We start from the raw sequence: 17487 nt of genomic DNA, 5'->3' as shown, positions 1-17487 counted from the left end.
AAATGTCTAGAGACATTTGGAAATGGGAGGCTGGGGCTGAAGAGAAAGACCAGATTTACTGACACAGATGTAATAATGTCATAAAAGTATATGTGCAGACAAGATGTCTTGGAGAAGTCTAAGAGGTGAGGACAAGTCTGGAAAATAATGACACTGACAGGATGAGGGGAGGAAGAGGAACTAAAAAGACAATGGCCTGGTCAGGGACGGGAAAGAAACCACCGTCATTTCGAGTCATAAAAAAACCGCGTGAGAAACACTTTACAGGAGGGAAAGAGCAAAACTGTCAAATGCCCCAAGAGCATACGAAGGAAGGGAACCAAGGAAAGGCCACTGTCCTTGGGATTTGTCACCCTCAGAAAGACATCTCCAGCGGTGGGGAAGGAGGCCTGCTTTCCTGGATTCGAGAATGAAAGCATGGGGGTGAATGGAAATAATTAGCGAGGCCGGGCTTTCCAGAATTCCAGCAGTAAATGGAACAAGGGACTGAGACAGTAACTGGGTTACAGGAACCTCTTTTTAAAATAAATATTTTTTATTGATTTTTTTTACAGAGAGGAAGGGAGAGAGATAGTTAGAAACATTGATGAGAGAGAAACATCGATCAGCTGCCTCCTGCACACCCCCTACTGGGGATGTGCCCGCAACCCAGGTACATGCTCTTGACTGGAATTGAACCTGGGACCCTTGAGTCCACAGGCTGATGCTCTATCCACGGAGCCAAACCAGTTATTGAAGGCTGGGGAGAATCTCAAGCATGTTGATAGGCAGATAGGCAAATAGGCAAAGGTGAAGAATTGATGGAGGAGAAACTGATGGAAAAAAAAGAAATTATAGTCACGTTAAATTTTCTGAGTGATTAAAGCCATAGGAGGTATAGTAAGTGAAAACAATGCCTAAAATATGAAGATGAGACTTTTAATCGGCCAGTTATTGCACATAAGGCTACAGCTTAAGAAATCCCGTGAAATGTGCTTTCCCTGTGGAAACAGTCTCTACGCTGTCCTAGTGGATATATTTCATTTTGCCATTCTGAGTCTTGAACCATGTTAATCTCCCCTCAGGTAATTGGCAATTGATTGTGGAACTATTGATAGTTTTCTTATTAGGGATTTTTTCCAGTTCTTTATTGTGGTAAAATACACATCACATAACATTTACTGTGTTCACCTTTCTTCATTGTACAGTTCAGGGATATTAAGTACCTTCATGTTGTTGGCAGTCATTGCTACCATCCATCTGTAGAATTCTTTCATCTTGTAAAACTGAAACTCTGGTACCCACTAAACAACTCATTATTCTCCCTTCCCCTAGCCCCTGGCAATCACCATTCTACTTTCTGTCTCTATGTGATTTTTTACTTCTCTACGTTTCTCAAATCAGTGGGATTATACAGTATTTGTCTTTTGTGACTGGCTTATTTCACTTACCGTAATGTCCTCAAGATTCATTCATGTGGGCAAATATCAGAATTTCCTTCATTTTTAAGCCTAAATAATATTCTATTTTACGTGCAACCACATTTTACATCTCCATTCATCTGCCGACATACTAGTACACTTGGATTGTTTCCATATTTCAGTTACTGTGAATAATGCTACTATGAATACGGTATGCAGATATCTCTTCAAGACTCTGTTTGCAATTCTTTTGAGTATGTATCTAGAAGTGGAATAAATGGATCATATGGTAGTTTTTTAAATTTTTTTGAAGAACTGCATACCATTTTATACTCCCACAACAGAGTATAAGGGATCCAAATTCTCCATATTTTCACCAACACTTATTATTTTCTGTTGGTTTTTGTTGTTGTTGTTTTAATTAATGGCAATCCTAATGGGTATGAGATGCTATCTCACTGTAGTTTTGATTTGCATTTCCCTATTGATTAGTGATGTTGAGCACCTTTTCATGTGCTTATTGGCCATTTGTGTATCTTCTTTGGAGAATGTCTGTTCAAGTCCTTTGCCTATTTTTGAATTGAATTATTTGATTTTTTTTTTTTTTTGCTGTTGAGTTTTAAGAGTTCTCCCAGCATGTGGTTTGACTTTTTATTCTGCTGATCATATCTTTTGATGTACAAAAAGTTTCCATTTTTATGAAGCCTATTTTTTTTCTTTTGCTGCATGTGCTTTTGAAACGATCCAAGAAATCATTACCAAGTTCTTATTAGTAATTTTGGAAACACAAAAATACAAATGTCATATGCGTGGCTGGTGTTGGGATATAATTCTGCATCCTGCATTTAGGATGAAATTTTCATTACTTTAAAATGTGTGTTTGTGTATAGGTATTTTTTAAAGCCTCTAAAATCAGCCTGTTGAAGAACGTAGTTAACGTGACAAAATGTATTATCAAGATCAATTTGATACGCTAAAAATTCCCAACATAAACTGCATCTGTTGGTTCAATAAAAAAAATTAATCACAAAAGCCTTGAGGCAGCTATACTCTACAAATGTCGCTTGTTGTTAAAAAATGTCAGCATTAACTTAACTTTAACTCTCCTCCTCCCCATCCCCAATGCAAAGAAGTACCAATGTCTGGGTCCTTCAGGTGGGTATGGTTTCGCTTTAATAGAGCCCAAAGCACTGGTCCGCTAACCTGTTAAATAAAAGAAGCTCCTACATTGAATGGGAAGATTGAGTTCATCAGTTGATAAGCCAAGTTCCATATTAATGCTCCTTCAATGAGTCATTGCAGAATTTGTTACAATTTAAAATTTTAATATAAAAATGCTTTGAAAAATGGAGTCTGTTTTACGGTTCTGCATCTTTATTCGATTAGTGGCATGCTTGGTTCCAGCAGATATTCTAAAAAACAACAAACGTTTTTCAATGTATTCAGTACGCACAGAAATCTTTTATCCATCTCCAACGTGGATAGTTTAAGAAATGAGGTCGGAAATAAGCTTATTTCTTTCCCAATGACTAGCCCATTATCTCGATATCAATTATTGCATGATCAATTTCCCCCACGGGTTTACTCTGCTACCTTTATTTTATATTAAATTACTTTACGCATTTTAGTCTCTTCCTGGACTTGACGTCTACCTCATTGGTCTGCTGGTTTATTCCTGTAGCTAGTTCAGATTTAATTACTGTCCCTTCATAATACATTTTCATCTTGTCTTTTCCGTTACAGAAATTAGATTTAACATTTCCTGGGATTGGGATCCTTTGTTGTGCAGCAGTGGGAAGGGTTTAGAATGATGGGAATGGATCAAGAGCACATTTTGAACCTCTTACAGCCTCACACTCCTCTTTAACAGAGTGGCTTTTTGGCTTTTTCATCTAAGACAGAGGTGATTTTGCAGAGTGAGCTTGAGACATCTGAGTGTTCTGCCAATGAGCTGCTTGCCTGCTCTTTCTCTCATTCTGTCGTCATTGTAGCTTAAATACATTAAAGCTGAGCCTTACACTTAGATGGGCCAAACATCATTTGGAGGAAATGGGCGACCATCCAGGGAGGCTCAGAACCTGCCATGGTTCCACATTTCTTTGAAGCTCCTCTTAAATTCTGCTCCCAGCTGTTTACGCAGAAAGGATCGGACGAGATGTCCCTATAAATTTTATTCCCTAGAAACACACGTGAGTGTAAACAATATCTATTTTCTCTGATGCTGTTTTTCTAAAAATAGGTCATTTAGGTTATTGTTTTGCTTCCCTCCCTGTCCGTTTTTAATTAAGAGTTGGGTACCTTTTCATGGTTGTTAGTATGCTACCTAATGTATACTTTCATTTTTACTCTCCATTTTTAGCTCTTTTACTTCATTCAGTAAAAGATAAGTGGTTTCCATGTTTTCCCATTTCCAACAGAGAAGAGGAACAGGCAAATATCACAGCATGATCAGAATAGGCTCTGAAGATACAGAGCCCAGGAGGAAGGGAGGAAGGGAGGAAAGAAAGTACTTACTCCTTCGCTGTTGGACTGGCTGCCAGGAGGGGTGTCAGATCCTCCCAGGCTGTCAGAGAGTCTACCCACTGCAGGAGAACGAACCTTCCATCTGCTCTCTCTCCAGTCCCACGTCTCACCTTGCAAGGAGAAGATGACTTTCCAGCGTGCTGCGCTCCAAACTCTGATTCTAAGAAAGAGATAGGAGACTTGGCAAAGATGGAAACGCCCCTGGGCCCCTGGGGTCAGAGGCCTCTCATGAAACTGTCAGGAAGGACTGCATGCTTCACGAATCCCCCAGTGAACCAGGGTCTGAGTAGGAGAGGCTGACAGCCCTTCCTCGAAGCCTGGTTCCATGTCTCTGTGTCTGTGTGACCCCCTGAAGGGGGTCAAGCTCCAACGTCAAGAAGCGGGTGTGGGAAAAGCAGCCCTATGGAGCCAGAAGAGCTGGCCTAGAGCTTCCCCATGAGCTGGCAGCTCAGATGCTGCTTCTTACAGGAAGCCCTCTCTGAGCGCTGGGCTGAACAGGGCAGCTCTGAGTTCCCGCAGCCTGTTTTCCTCCACCCAGTGTGGCTCAAGCTCCATCAGGCCTGTCTCTTCCATCCCTCCTCTGTGCTCGATGGGCACAGCCTATGTCTGTTTCAGCTCAAGAAGTTTCGGAGCCGAGGTCTAGTCACCCCATCGTCCATTGCTCAGGCTGAGAGGGGTCTCTTGTGTTCTGATTTGTCCTATGTCCATGGTGGGTACACATTACATTAATGCCCTATATTTGGGCATTACTTCCACAGAACAGAAGTGTTCACTGTGTTCTGTAAAATAGTATAAAGGACCCCAACATTAACAGTTTGTTACTGGCATGCAGTCAGAACATAAGACATATCAGGGGGGAAAATCCGTTAGAAGCTCTTTATAAGAAAAGCCAACTAGATCCACAAGGCAATGAGAGACCAGTAGCCTGATGACAAGACATGAAAACTAGTCAATAAAAATATGCTTTCAATCCTGGGTCAGAGAAATGAATAATTTGAAAGAAACACGGTATTAGCTATATGGAATATATTTTCTGCAAGAATAGGAAAGGAGCCAGAGACTATTCCAAAGAATTTCAATTGTTGAAAATCTTATTTAAGCACGCGACTTCCAAAATGAATAGTAAGACAGAAATGAAAGTTTAAGAATCAAAAGATAAGATCTACAAAACCGTAATCAAACACATCTCTGAAGAATCTCAGCATTGCAGGAAGCTGTCTTCTTGCACACATGGCTAAAAATGTCCTACATTGGGTTTGGGAGTATTTTTATGGAGTATGACTTGGGAGTAACACTGGATATAGTAGCAAAAGTGCAATAGTTGACAAAATTTTTTTAAAAGAAAAGAGCAGATTTATTCTACCAGATTCCTGTAGCAAGCTATAATAATAAAAGTGTTATATGCAAATCAACCGAACGGCCAAACAGCAGAACGACCATCCAGACATCCTTCCAGATGACCTTCTGGACAACCTTACAAAGCCGGGCTGCGAAGGCCTACTCTTGCATGAATTTTGTGCACAGGTCCTCTAGTAAAAACATAAAGGCCACAGCTTTAGCTGTATGCAGGCAGGGGTTCAGATTCTGCAGGAAGAGGCTATCCATTTTTGTAGCTTCCGGATCCACAGTCAGCCCTCCCAATCTCTTGGGCAGGTGAGCTGAGGCAGTGCTCAGTCCCCATCCCCGCATCTCTCCAGCCCACCTGAGAAAAGGTGGTAACTGGCATGACTGGCCTCTGTCCCTTTACCCATTGGGTTAGAACACAAAATGTGTGACTCGTGCTCTGCTGAAATTCTTCAGAGACGTGTTCAACTATGGTGTCTTGGAAACTCTGCAGAGTTTCTCTAATTTCCTGTTGGAACCACAGAGCTTGGACCGGGGCCGAGCCTACAACGTTCAACAGTCACCTTGGCTTCCAAAAATTGTTCATGGTCGCCCAACGCCTTGCTGGAGCTCCTTTGTCTTTGGGTACCAGGTGATGCCAAAGACTCACTTGCTGTTTGACCCAAAGGAACGTTCCTGGCAGAGGGAGGAAAGAAAGTCTATAGAGCTGAAATCAGCAGTATTTATTTATTTTTTATTTTTATTTTTTCTTTTATCCTCACTTGAGGGTCTTTCTCCATTGCTTTTAGATCGAGTGGAACAGGGAGGGGGAAAGAGAGAGAAACATCGATGTGAGAGAGACACATGGATTGGTTGCCTTCCACACATGCCCCAGGAGCGAGCCTGCAACTGAGGTGGGTATGTGCCCTCTATGGGGAATTGAACCCACGACCCTTCAGTAGGCAGGCGGATGATCTAACCACTGAGTTAATCCAGCCAGGGCTGAAATCAGCGGTATTTAAAGAAATGAGTGTGCTGAGCAGATACTACCTGGCTGTTGGCACTGCTGTACATCAGTCTGTTGAAGCCCGATCCTAATTCTGCCTTGTTTCACTCAGTTTGAGATTACTGCCTCAATGACAGTCCCCCGCTCCTGGGCTGTTGGTGAGATCAGATGAGATAATGCACCTGAAGCGCTGACACTAAATCTGGCCCAGAGTAAGCACCCAGTGAAGAGGTAATAATCATACACAACAGGAGAAATCGTAAAATCCTAGCTGAGTGAAGAAGGAATCTGCATGCTATGTAGATTGATAATACCAGTTTACACAATCTGTAAGAACACATACAAATAAATTGATACACGCCCAACATATTACCTATGGAGGAGGGGGAGAGGGGAGTGATAAGTGAGGGAATAGAAGTGGGAAATAAATACATTAAACAAGAGCAGGGACTGAATGCCCAGCCAGCGTGGCTCAGTGGTTGAGCACTGACCTATGAACCAGGAGGTCACGGTTCCATTCCTGGTCAGGGCACATGTCTGGGTTTTGGGCTTGATCCCCAGTAGGGGGTGTGCAGGAGGCAGCCGATCAATGACTCTCATCATTGATGTTTCTATCTCTTTCCCTCTCCCTTCATCTCTGAAATTAATAATTATATATATATATATATATATATATATATATATATATATATATATAAAATTTATTTTTTAAAAGAGTAGGGCCTAAAGACATAACATGAAAACGTGCCATTGAGGAATATAATTTACTCAACTCTCTGCATCTGAGGTTAAAAATAAAAAGATAATAATAGTCATTATTAATACTCCTGGACCTTCGACATCCTTCCCACTGTAACCACACTGGAATATTCTTCAGATGGCTCCCTCTCGCACTGGCCCAGGCAGGGAGCATTTCCCCCCAGCTTTCTGGGTGATTTAACACATCAGGGAACGAGTCTATAAAAAGGCACAGTGCTTTCCTGTGCAGCCATTCCGAGCTTCAGAGCTAAATTGCTGTCGGTTCTACACATGTGATTTCATCTATGAAATTAGGGCAAGGTTGGAAACTGACGAAGGAAAAAAGTGATTTATTATATTGTTACTATCCCTTTACAAGCGTAGGGCCGGCTGCCTCCTTTTGTCTATTCGTTTCAGGCAAGATCAAGTTTAACGCGGCCATTATCACATCCCTTCAAAGGCACACTCTGGTTCAAGGTTGCAGTTGCTAAGCACATTCCTGGGTAATTGTGGTGTCTTGATGGTGCCAACTCTTGCCCTCAGCGCGACCAGTGCTGGTATAGCAGAAAAGAATGGATGGAAAAATGTTTGGATTTCAAAGGTAACAGGAAGAAATTGGAAAACAACTCCTAGCTAAGCCTGTGAGGTTTGGTGGAGACTGGTAGGGGACTGTATTTTTCCACTGACCGCTGACAATGAGCCCGGCTCCAATGGAGCTTTTTTCCTTCCTTCCTTCCTCGAGGTTACCACCATGCTAATGACCAGTTCTCTCGGGAAAGCAAGAAAAATGGATCTTGGGTTTAGGCTTGTTGTTCTCCTATCCATTACAGGACTGAAAATGTGTTCTCCCACTGAGTTTTCTGCTTGTAACGACAGCACTCACTTCTAGAAACTACAGTGCAGACACTAGTTTTATCACTAAGGCAAACGCGGTCTTAGCAGCCCCTGGGACGAACCCTGTCCTGCCAGGTCCAACAGTGCCGGTCACTGTCTTCTTGGACGGGACGTCTCACCTCCTGGGCTTTATGGCAAAGACCTGACCCCGTTCCTCTCGCTCAGTGTCCGGATGACCCGCTCTTTGCTGGCTTGTTCTGTTCAACAGTCTCCTCCCACCTGGCAAATCAGAGAGGTGTGTGTGTGTGTGTGTGTGTGTGTGTGTGTGTGTGTGTGTCTCGTTAGTCTATGTACAGACACAGATCAGACTCTGGGAGTGAGCACAGAGTTGGGAAACAAAGCAGAACCTGTCCCATGGCTTTGGGCTCGGTCACAGTACTTGCTACCACTTGGGTGATAAGCAACATCCGGGGAGGAGATGAACTCCCTGTGTTCTTCAAAGGCCGTGTGGGTTTTTCAGGACTTCTAAGGAGCTTAGCTTAGCTTAAGGGTTTAGTTCCCAGTCAGGGATCAGCTCACCATCTCTGTATTGGTAGGTCTCTCTTTTCCTTACTCTCTCCTTACAGACCTCACCCCCCATGACAGCTTTAACTTTTGCTTCTCGGTAAACGCTCCTAATTCTCTCCTCCACAGGCTTTTGTTGGGCCACCGTCTTCTATGAGCATCAGTCTAGAAATTAAAAGTGTAGGCTCTGGGGCCCAACTGCCCGGGTTCAAGTCCTAGCTCTGCACCAATCATGTGGTGCAACCTTAGGCAAACTACTTACTTCATCTGTGCATCCATGTCATCATCTGTAAGATGGGGATATACTGCTTACCTTAGAGGGCTGCTGTGAGATTAAATGGGGGTAATATAGCACCAGGCATGCAGTAATTGCTCAATAAGTATTTTTAAAATATATTTTATTGATTTCATGGAAGAAGGAAGAGGGAGAGAGAAAAACATCAATGATGAGAGAGAATCATTGATCGGCTGCCTCCTGCACGCTCCACACTGGGGATCGAGCCCACAACCCAGGCTTGTGCCCTGACCAGGAATTGAACCGAGACCTCCTGGTTCATAGAACGACGCTCAACCACTGAGCCACGCTGGCTGGGCTGCTCAATAAGTATTTATTGCTGTTCTGCTCTTTAGCCTAGAGTAATGCACATACCCAACAAACCTTGCAAATAATTCCAAGTGGTTTTTGAACCCACTCTTTTTGAGATTTCCAACAAACTCAAGTTCTCCAGGTTCAGTGATCACTTCTGTTTCTATCAGACTGGCTCCCTATCAGCACTGATCAGTCTTTCCTGGAAATACTTTATCCTTGGATTCCCAAGATTCCACTCTCCAGGGCTTTCCTCCTACCACGTCGGTCTACCAGTTATGCAGAGGACAGACTCGTGCAGAGAGAGAAGGGAACCCAAGTGGTGACATTTTGCACAGGCAAAACTAAACTAGGAGACGGACGTTGATATGACCGTTTGGATTTCATAGGGAAACTTTTTGCAGAAACAATCTGCTCTTACCGTGTGTGTATTGATGGTGATATTAATGTGACTTGGGAGCAGGGGAGGGGATAAAGCATTTTCTGATCTGGAAAGTTCTATGGAATGAATCATAGATTCTGGTTATGCTGTATTTCAGGAACCCAAAAAACACAGACTCTGGTGAAAAGGAATATGTTCCTGTACACAGCCGGTACTTAGCCAGGTTATAGTCACCAAGTTTTGAAAACTGAAATATCAGAGGAATAAGATGACCTGTCACCTCACCAAGGTGGCCTGTGGCAGGTGAATAAAGCAAGCAGATGAAATAGAAACCACCACAATCACAACAAAGATGGTAGGGGCAACCATCCTCGTTAGGGCAACAGTGGCAATCCGGCTTGTCCTGGGTGGTCCTAGTGTATACCTGTTGTAGATCAATTAATCCTACCAGACCTGAGGCCCTGAACCTAACTGTCCCCTATACCTGGGCTCCTGAGCATTAAAGAGAAAAAACCAACATGATATAGAAAAATGTTAGTTACATGCAAACAAGTGGTTAGAATAAGATGGAACTTGGAGACATTGTAGAAAATAGGTCTACCTTTCATCTACCTTTCATCTAGCGCCAATATTCCACCTTTGTGTGGAAATTACCAAAAAATCGGTACAGCGGTCTGGTAGGGTTAATGTCTCTTTATTATTTTAGCATTTCCCTTTTATTCTCAAAAGCATCTGGATCCAGATGATAAATTACATAGTCACCCTATTAATCCTCCCCCCTTAAACTTTTTTTAGACATCAATGATGAGAGACAATCATTGATTGCCTGCCTCCTGCCCCACCCTGGGGATAGAGCCCACAGCCTGGGGCATGTGCCCTGACCGAGAATCGAACCATGACCTCCTGGTTCATAGGTCGACGCTCAACCACTGAGCCATGCTGGCTGGGCCCTAAACTGTTTTACATCATATACAGCCTTATGCTGATGAGACTTCCATTTTTTTTTTAAATATATTTTTTATTGATTTTTACAGAGAGGAAGGGAGAGGGATAGAGAGTTAGAAACATCGATGAGAGAGAAACATCGATCAGCTGCCTCCTGCACACCTCCTACTGGGAATGTGCCCACAACCAAGGTACATGCCCTTGACAGGAATCGAACCTGGGACCCTTCAGTCCTCAGGCTGACGCTCTATCCGCTGAGCCAAACCAGTTAGGGCGAGACTTCCATTTTTTCACTTGAGCATTGTCCTGACAAATGCATTACATTAGACTCCTTGCTTTGCTATAGGAAGCCACACTAGACATCACAAACAAGTCTCCATCTTTGGCAAGCTTTCTGAGCATAACACAAACTAAACTAAGTTCATTCACCCAGACGTTGCCATCACAAACTGTGGTGACAGGACCCAGCTGCCTTTCCATGGGGAAAGAGTAGGTCATCAAAAAACAATAAATTTCACAGTAAAAATGTTCAACATGTAAAGTCTGAGGCTGCACTTACTGAATGTAAGTCAAAACCAGCCAACGAAATTTCAAAAACGCCAACGAAAATCCAGGATGGCTTTGCATTATAGACGGGATCTCTCCCTCTTTTATTTCATCTGCATCAGCTCCCAAAAAGGAAAAGAAAATACATTAGAATAATAATAAGCAGTTATAACTATATTTTCAGCCTAGCAATTTCAGCCCAATTTTCAGCAGTAATGTTGCATTAGAATCAAATATTTCCTAGCTGGTTTAAAAACACAATGAAAATCTGGGACTTTGGGAGCTCATGTGAATACAGTTTTAACTTCTTACTTTCAAAGAAAAATGAGGTTTAACATAAAAAAATTAAAGCAATGTCCCCAAAGGTTCTTTAAGAAAAAAAAAAAGGAAACTCAACTTGCTGTACACATTAAATAATTCAAATCAATGATCCTTTTAAGCCCTTAGCAATGCATGAACCAATTGGGAAAAAGCAATCTAATACTTTATGCATTTAGGGGGTTGCATTAGAAAGACTTTTAGTCTGCTTCTGCTTTTATAAATGCAAATGTATGCAGAGCAGACAGACTGGGATCTGTACAATTTAACAGTGATCAAAACTTGTAATTTTTAAAAATGGGACAGATGTCCAGACCAGTTATATTAAGATGCTTCTTACTGAAGAAGAAACCAAACAAACAATCCAATTCCACCTCCTCCTTAAAGAGGAAACAAATAAACAACGCAACCACAAATTAGAATAAGTTGTATATCATCTTGTTTCTTTCATAAATTCGTAACGCGAAAGGCAGCTCGGGATAGTGGAATAAATAGTTCTAGCCTGTATCACCGCTACAAACCCAAAACACAGACATGAGGGGAAGTGTTTCCCCATCAAGGACCAGCTGCAGGTTAAAGGTCAACTTGGAGAGGAGCTAAATCTCTGGTTCTGTGTACTATGCGCTCCTTGAGCTACAGACAGGAGAGCAGCTGGACATCTGCTTTACACGGCCAATAAATATGCGGAATGAATGGCATCTTTATTCACTCAAACTTGAGTGCCCACTTCCTTCCCATACTTGGCACCTCATAGCTCCCAAGGTTTATCTGATGATATGGAGTGCCCAGAGTGTGCAAGGCACTGAGGAACTAAAGATGAAAACACAGAAGTTGCTCTCAAAGAGCCCACTGTCTTGTGGGGAAGACACATAAATAGATTATTAAGATGGGGTATTAAGTATGGCCGTGAACGTATGGAGGAGGTGCATGGCAACCGAAAGGAGGATGGATTAATTGTGACCAGGCCATCAACAAAGACTTCATTGCTATAAACCTCAAGTCTTGAAAAACTACTGGGTGGACAAGGGAGAAAAGGCATCTTCTGAGCAAAGGTTAAGTAGGCACGAAGGCACAGACAGGGCAACGGGGAGAGAGGGCGCACTGAGGTTGCAGGCATTCAATCAAGTCTTCGTTGGAGAATGCCTATATGCCAGGCAAGTCCCCGTCACACTATCTAGACCAGCGGTTCTCAACCTGTGGGTCGCGACCCCTTTGGGGGGGTCGAACGACCCTTTCACAGGGGTCGCCTAAGACCATTGGAAAACACATATATAATGACATACTGTTTTTGTGATTAATCACTATGCTTTAATTATGTTCAATTTGTAACAATGAAAATACATCCTGCATATTAGGTATTTACATGACGATTCATAACAGTAGCAAAATGACAGTTATGAAGTAGCAACGAAAATAATTTTATGGTTGGGGGTCACCACAACATGAGGAACTGTATTAAAGGGTCGTGGCATTAGCAAGGTTGAGAACCACTGCTCTAGAGGCTAAGAATTTAAACAGAGGAATGTCACCATCGGCTGTGTTTCAGAAGAGCCACTCTAAGGTCAAGGTGGAGGATGATGCCACTGGGAAGAGACTGGAGGTACGGAAGCCTAGTTATGGCTACTGCAGTAACCCAGGTAAGAGATGATAAGGGCCTGCGCTAAGACAGAGTCCCTGGGCTGGAGAAGGGATGTCTGGTCATGAGATAGACTCAACCAAGCTTATCCACCATTCAGCCTCTGCTCCATTTTCAAACAGCTCCATCCTTATACTGAGCTATTTTTTAGCCTAGCTGTATACTCTGGAGAAATTCAGATGTGATAGGTCTGAGATACTGGGTCTGTATTCTTGCTTGATTGTCAACAGTGAAATTCAGAGAAAATATTTATATGCCTCAAACAAGCAAGCAGACAAACAAAAAAGCAGGTAGAACTATACATTCCAAATGCTCCCTAAATCTCCTGCCCTAAACATTCACCTGCAAGAAGAGAAGGTAATGGAGAGAAGGTGGTTTAAAAAAAAAAAAATCTTATCTTTTTTCAACTTGAGCTTCATAGATGTTTGCTAGGTTTTGAAATCTTTCACTTTCCTTTATAAATTAATCCCTCTTCCAGTGGGTCTAAGGATTTTGTTAGAGTCTTACCTACAGTTTTAGAAGAGTCCTTTAGCCCAGTCCAATCGACATCGCCAGAGCGAGATGGTAAACAGAAGCAACGTATCCCTACTATCATGGGCCCTGGTCTGGTGTGTGGCAGTAATCAGGGAAGCCAGGATTAATACACTACTGAGCTTTGCTCAGGAAAATGTAATTTACATTCTTTATGATAAACGTTTCCAAACATACATAAAAGGAAAAAGGAAAATGAACTCACATAGGATCTCTTTTCAGATTCGACATGATCAACCTTTTGCCACACTTGCTTCATCTATCCTTTTTTTTCATTCTCTCTCCCTCCCTTTCTTTTTTCCTATTCTTCCCTCTCTCCCTTTGTTTTTCTCCCTTCCTCTCCTTTCCTTGCCGTAGTACTGTTAAGCAGATCTCTTACATCATGTTGTTCTGTCCCTACATTTCACAGTATCTCTAAAAAAATGATATGTTCTTTCATAAGCATAATACCATGATCACACCTGACCAAATTAATAATAATTCTCTAACATCATCTAATACCAAGTTCCCAGGGAGGTTTTAGAAATTCTAAGGCTTGATACTTCTATGGTATCTCTAGGAAAAGGCTATGCCACAGAAAACCTTAATAAACTATCGGGGAAATTTTCTTTATACTCAGCTTAAATTTTTACCCAATTACTACTTAGTATACCCCCATGCATTATGCTAATTAATTAATCTCCTTTTTTAATAGTTACACATTTCATATATTTATGAAAAACGTATACATTTACCTTGTTTTTCCTCAGTCTTTGCTTGGCTGAGTTGTGCGCACTTAATTCTTTCAAGCTTTCCTTATTAATCAATGCCATCAGCCCCTTAATCATTTTGGAGCTTTTCTTTGAACATCATCCAGCTGGTTTCCATAAACCCAGTCATGAGTAGCCAGAAGCAGATGCCGTATTCCAAGAGTGGTCTCCCCCTTTCTTCTCTGAATGCTCAATCCCAAACCACAAGAGCCTTCTTTTCTGTCATATTATAACAGAAACAAATGTCTTGTTTTCTGCTTTTATTTCCAGTTATTTTTTGGCATTACAGCAAGTGTTTCATTCCTCCCACTAAACATCTGTGCTTCCGATCACTTTTCTCCAGATGTCATACACATAGCCTTTTGGAGTCAGAGACCCAGCTCTGCCACTCTGGCTATGTGACTCATGGCAAGTTACCTAGTACTCAAGGCCACTTCAAGTTCTTCACCAAAATAAGACGCAGACCCATCCTTCCTACTTTACAGGATTGTTGGCTGGTCAAGTGAGATGATGGAAGTGAAAGGGGTTTACTCACTTTAATGGTATGTATGCCTGTGTCTACTAAATATACTTTAGTACTCAATATACAAAAGGTGAACATCTACATTCCCTAAAGACTTTTTTTTTTTAAACTGGCATCAAAAGCCTGTTGCACCACTTAATTATCTTTGCTGCCAGGTTACTCTTTGTCTACCAAAATAATGTCTTACAAAGCATTTTTTAAACGTAAACTTTGAGTCCATAAACCACAAGAATTTTGTGTGTTTTTTAAAAATGTTTCAGTATCCTGTTATTTCAAAATATGTTTTTACGTGCAATAAACATTAATATCTCAGGAAAACGATTTTAAATGTTACATGCAATAAACGTAAATATTTCAAGAATAAAATATTACCAAAACTGTACTAACATTGTATATCACAAAAGTTGTAGGAAATATTAAAAATCTGCAAATAACAGGATTACTTCTATTATATTCTAGTATATTCCCTCCCTACCCCCCCAGCTCTATTTTTGTTCATCAGTTTATGTTGTTCATTTTCCATAAATGAGTGAGATCATATATTTATCTCCACCTTTGATCCTTGGGTATCAGGGTTCTCTCCTGTGAGTTTTCCATTGATTATTCAGGAAGCCTTAACGTATTTCAGTTGTAATTCCAGCTTGTTCCTGGGAGCATGTCCGTGCGCATCCTCCTACTCTGCTGCCATTTTTAATCTCCCCAACCATGAGAATTTTGGATTCATTCTTCTCTTACATATAGATCAGCTATGTGGCATTCACTTCTGTTCACTACTTGTTCAGTTCTAAGAATCATGCTCAACACTTTACCTGAATGACCTAATTTAGACTTTATAATTTTATAAAGTAGACACTATTAATATTCCCACTTTACAAATGAGGGACGGGGGGTTAGGGGAGTTAATTAACTGACCTAATGTTAACAGCTGATGATCGGAACTTGGAAAATCTACAACTCCAGAGCCCATGCTTTCAACCATGAGTATAACTTAACATTTCAAGTAATAGTTGGGAACCCGTAACTATAGATTAAATTCAACAAACCTACTATATCCCAGACTCTTTGGAGACATGTGAAAAAGCACAATCCTTTCTTGGAGGCTCACGGTCTGGTCATGGAGGAACTCAAGGCTGTAAAAAACACATTAGAATACTCATCATGGTTGTCATTATCAGAGGCAACTACACCAACTACCCAATGCTCAAGAAAATACTACTCATACCAAAATTCAAATTTACTGAGTACCATCAATTTTCGTTTAAACAGTCCATTCAAATGTCCAGTATGTAGTAATATTCTAGTTTTGAGTTTTTTATGACCTTAATCCGATTACTGCCCCTGACTCAATTCTAACTGGGCTCCCTGTCCTGTATTTCTGCCTCTTCAGTTCTTGCCACACGACTGCCAAATTAATCGCCTAAAAGTAGAGCTTCCATGTGAAGTGTTACTTAATTCTGGCTTTCAAGGTTCAACGATGGAATGCCAATCTGCCTTTGTAACCACATACTGACATGAATGTTCCTCTCCATCCTGACCATTCTCCTCTTTCCTGAATGTGCCTGGTACACTGCCATCTTTGCCATCTCTCCTGAACTTCTTTCTTCTCTTAAGTCTTTGAATAGTATCTACTATTCAAGGCGCTCCTCCTCAATGCAGCCATCCTGATCACTGTGTTCTCCCTCCTCTGTTCTCACGAATTCAACAGAAGTTTGCAGAAATTAATTACTACTCCATTAAATAGCACTAGCATTTGGGGCAATACCACTCACAGTTAGGGAGTCTCTTGCACCACTCCTTAACTTTTTTTTTTTTTTTCAAAATATATTTTATTGATTTTATACAGAGAGGAAGGGAGAGGGACAGAGTCAGAAACATCAATGAGAGAGAAACATTGATCAGCTGCCTCCTGCACACCCCCCACTGGGGATGTGCCCGCAACCAGGGTACATGCCCTTGACCGGAATCGAACCTGGGACCCTTCAGTCCACAGGCCGACGCTCCATCCACTGAGCCAAACCGGTCAGGGCCCCTTAACTTTTTTATAGGTACATTTCTTGAGTTCCCATCTGAAGTATGTGAAAGCTTCTTAAAGGCTGGACTCATCTTCAAGACTTTTGTCTGCTCTACATTGTTTCTCACCCAAAGGCACTCATAAATCTTTGACAACTGACACATTTAAATGATATGGAATAAAATCACCTAATCATCACCTTTAGATCATACAGCCAATTGTGTGAGCCAAAAGATTATTAATAACATAAGATATCTAGCCTCTAAGTTACTCATGAATTAACTTGGAGTTGGGAAAAGTTACTTTTCTATGCCCTAATTTTCTCACCTTAGTTGACTTATTTTAAAAGAATTACGTCAACTAATGTCAAAGTACCTTGACTATAGGATTGCTAGTTCATTAAATGTTACTTAATGGATCAACAGATTATTTTCTAAGATATAAAATTAGCTGTAATATTATGGCGTCTCTTTGTATATAGAGTTCCATTTCTAGCAAAATCAGTGGACAAAATAACCTCAACGTCCTGGCAACTATAAATGCTGGGGAAAATGTTAAAGCATTAAGTTTATGCTTGCACTTCGGATGGAAGCTTCAAGACAATGTCACTATCACCCTAAGAGTGAGAAAAAAAATGGAAAACTTCTTGAGCCCATGAGACAGCTGAGGTTGCAAGGAAAAATAAACTCAGAGGAAATATGAATTGTTTCAGTTCTAAATTGCATGGAAGGAAGAGGCAGGCATCCTAAAAGCAGGTAAGATGAAAACAACTAAGATTGTAATTAATTCGTAAAGGCCCCAAATGACAGTTCAGAAATTCTGGGAGTCTCAGACACAAAGGAAGTCACTTCCTAGTTTCTAGGCCTAGAACT

The 17487-nt window shown here is 41.3% G+C and overlaps 1 long non-coding RNA gene across 1 annotated transcript; it reads right to left on the bottom strand.

Annotated features, from left to right (window-relative positions):
• Positions 1 to 550: 550 nt before the first annotated feature.
• Positions 551 to 5942, bottom strand: LOC308528699. Its single transcript, XR_013996725.1, has 3 exons — positions 5831 to 5942; positions 3915 to 4083; positions 551 to 812 (listed from the first exon to the last, which is right to left on the bottom strand). It is a non-coding gene; the product is annotated as an uncharacterized lncRNA (long non-coding RNA).
• Positions 5943 to 17487: the final 11545 nt, after the last annotated feature.

This window comes from Myotis nattereri (assembly GCF_964212035.1).
Source record: "Myotis nattereri genome assembly, chromosome: 13".
Classification (NCBI taxonomy): Eukaryota; Metazoa; Chordata; class Mammalia; order Chiroptera; family Vespertilionidae; genus Myotis; species Myotis nattereri.
Note: the sequence above shows the minus strand (reverse complement) of the source record. Positions and strands in the feature narration are given on the sequence as shown.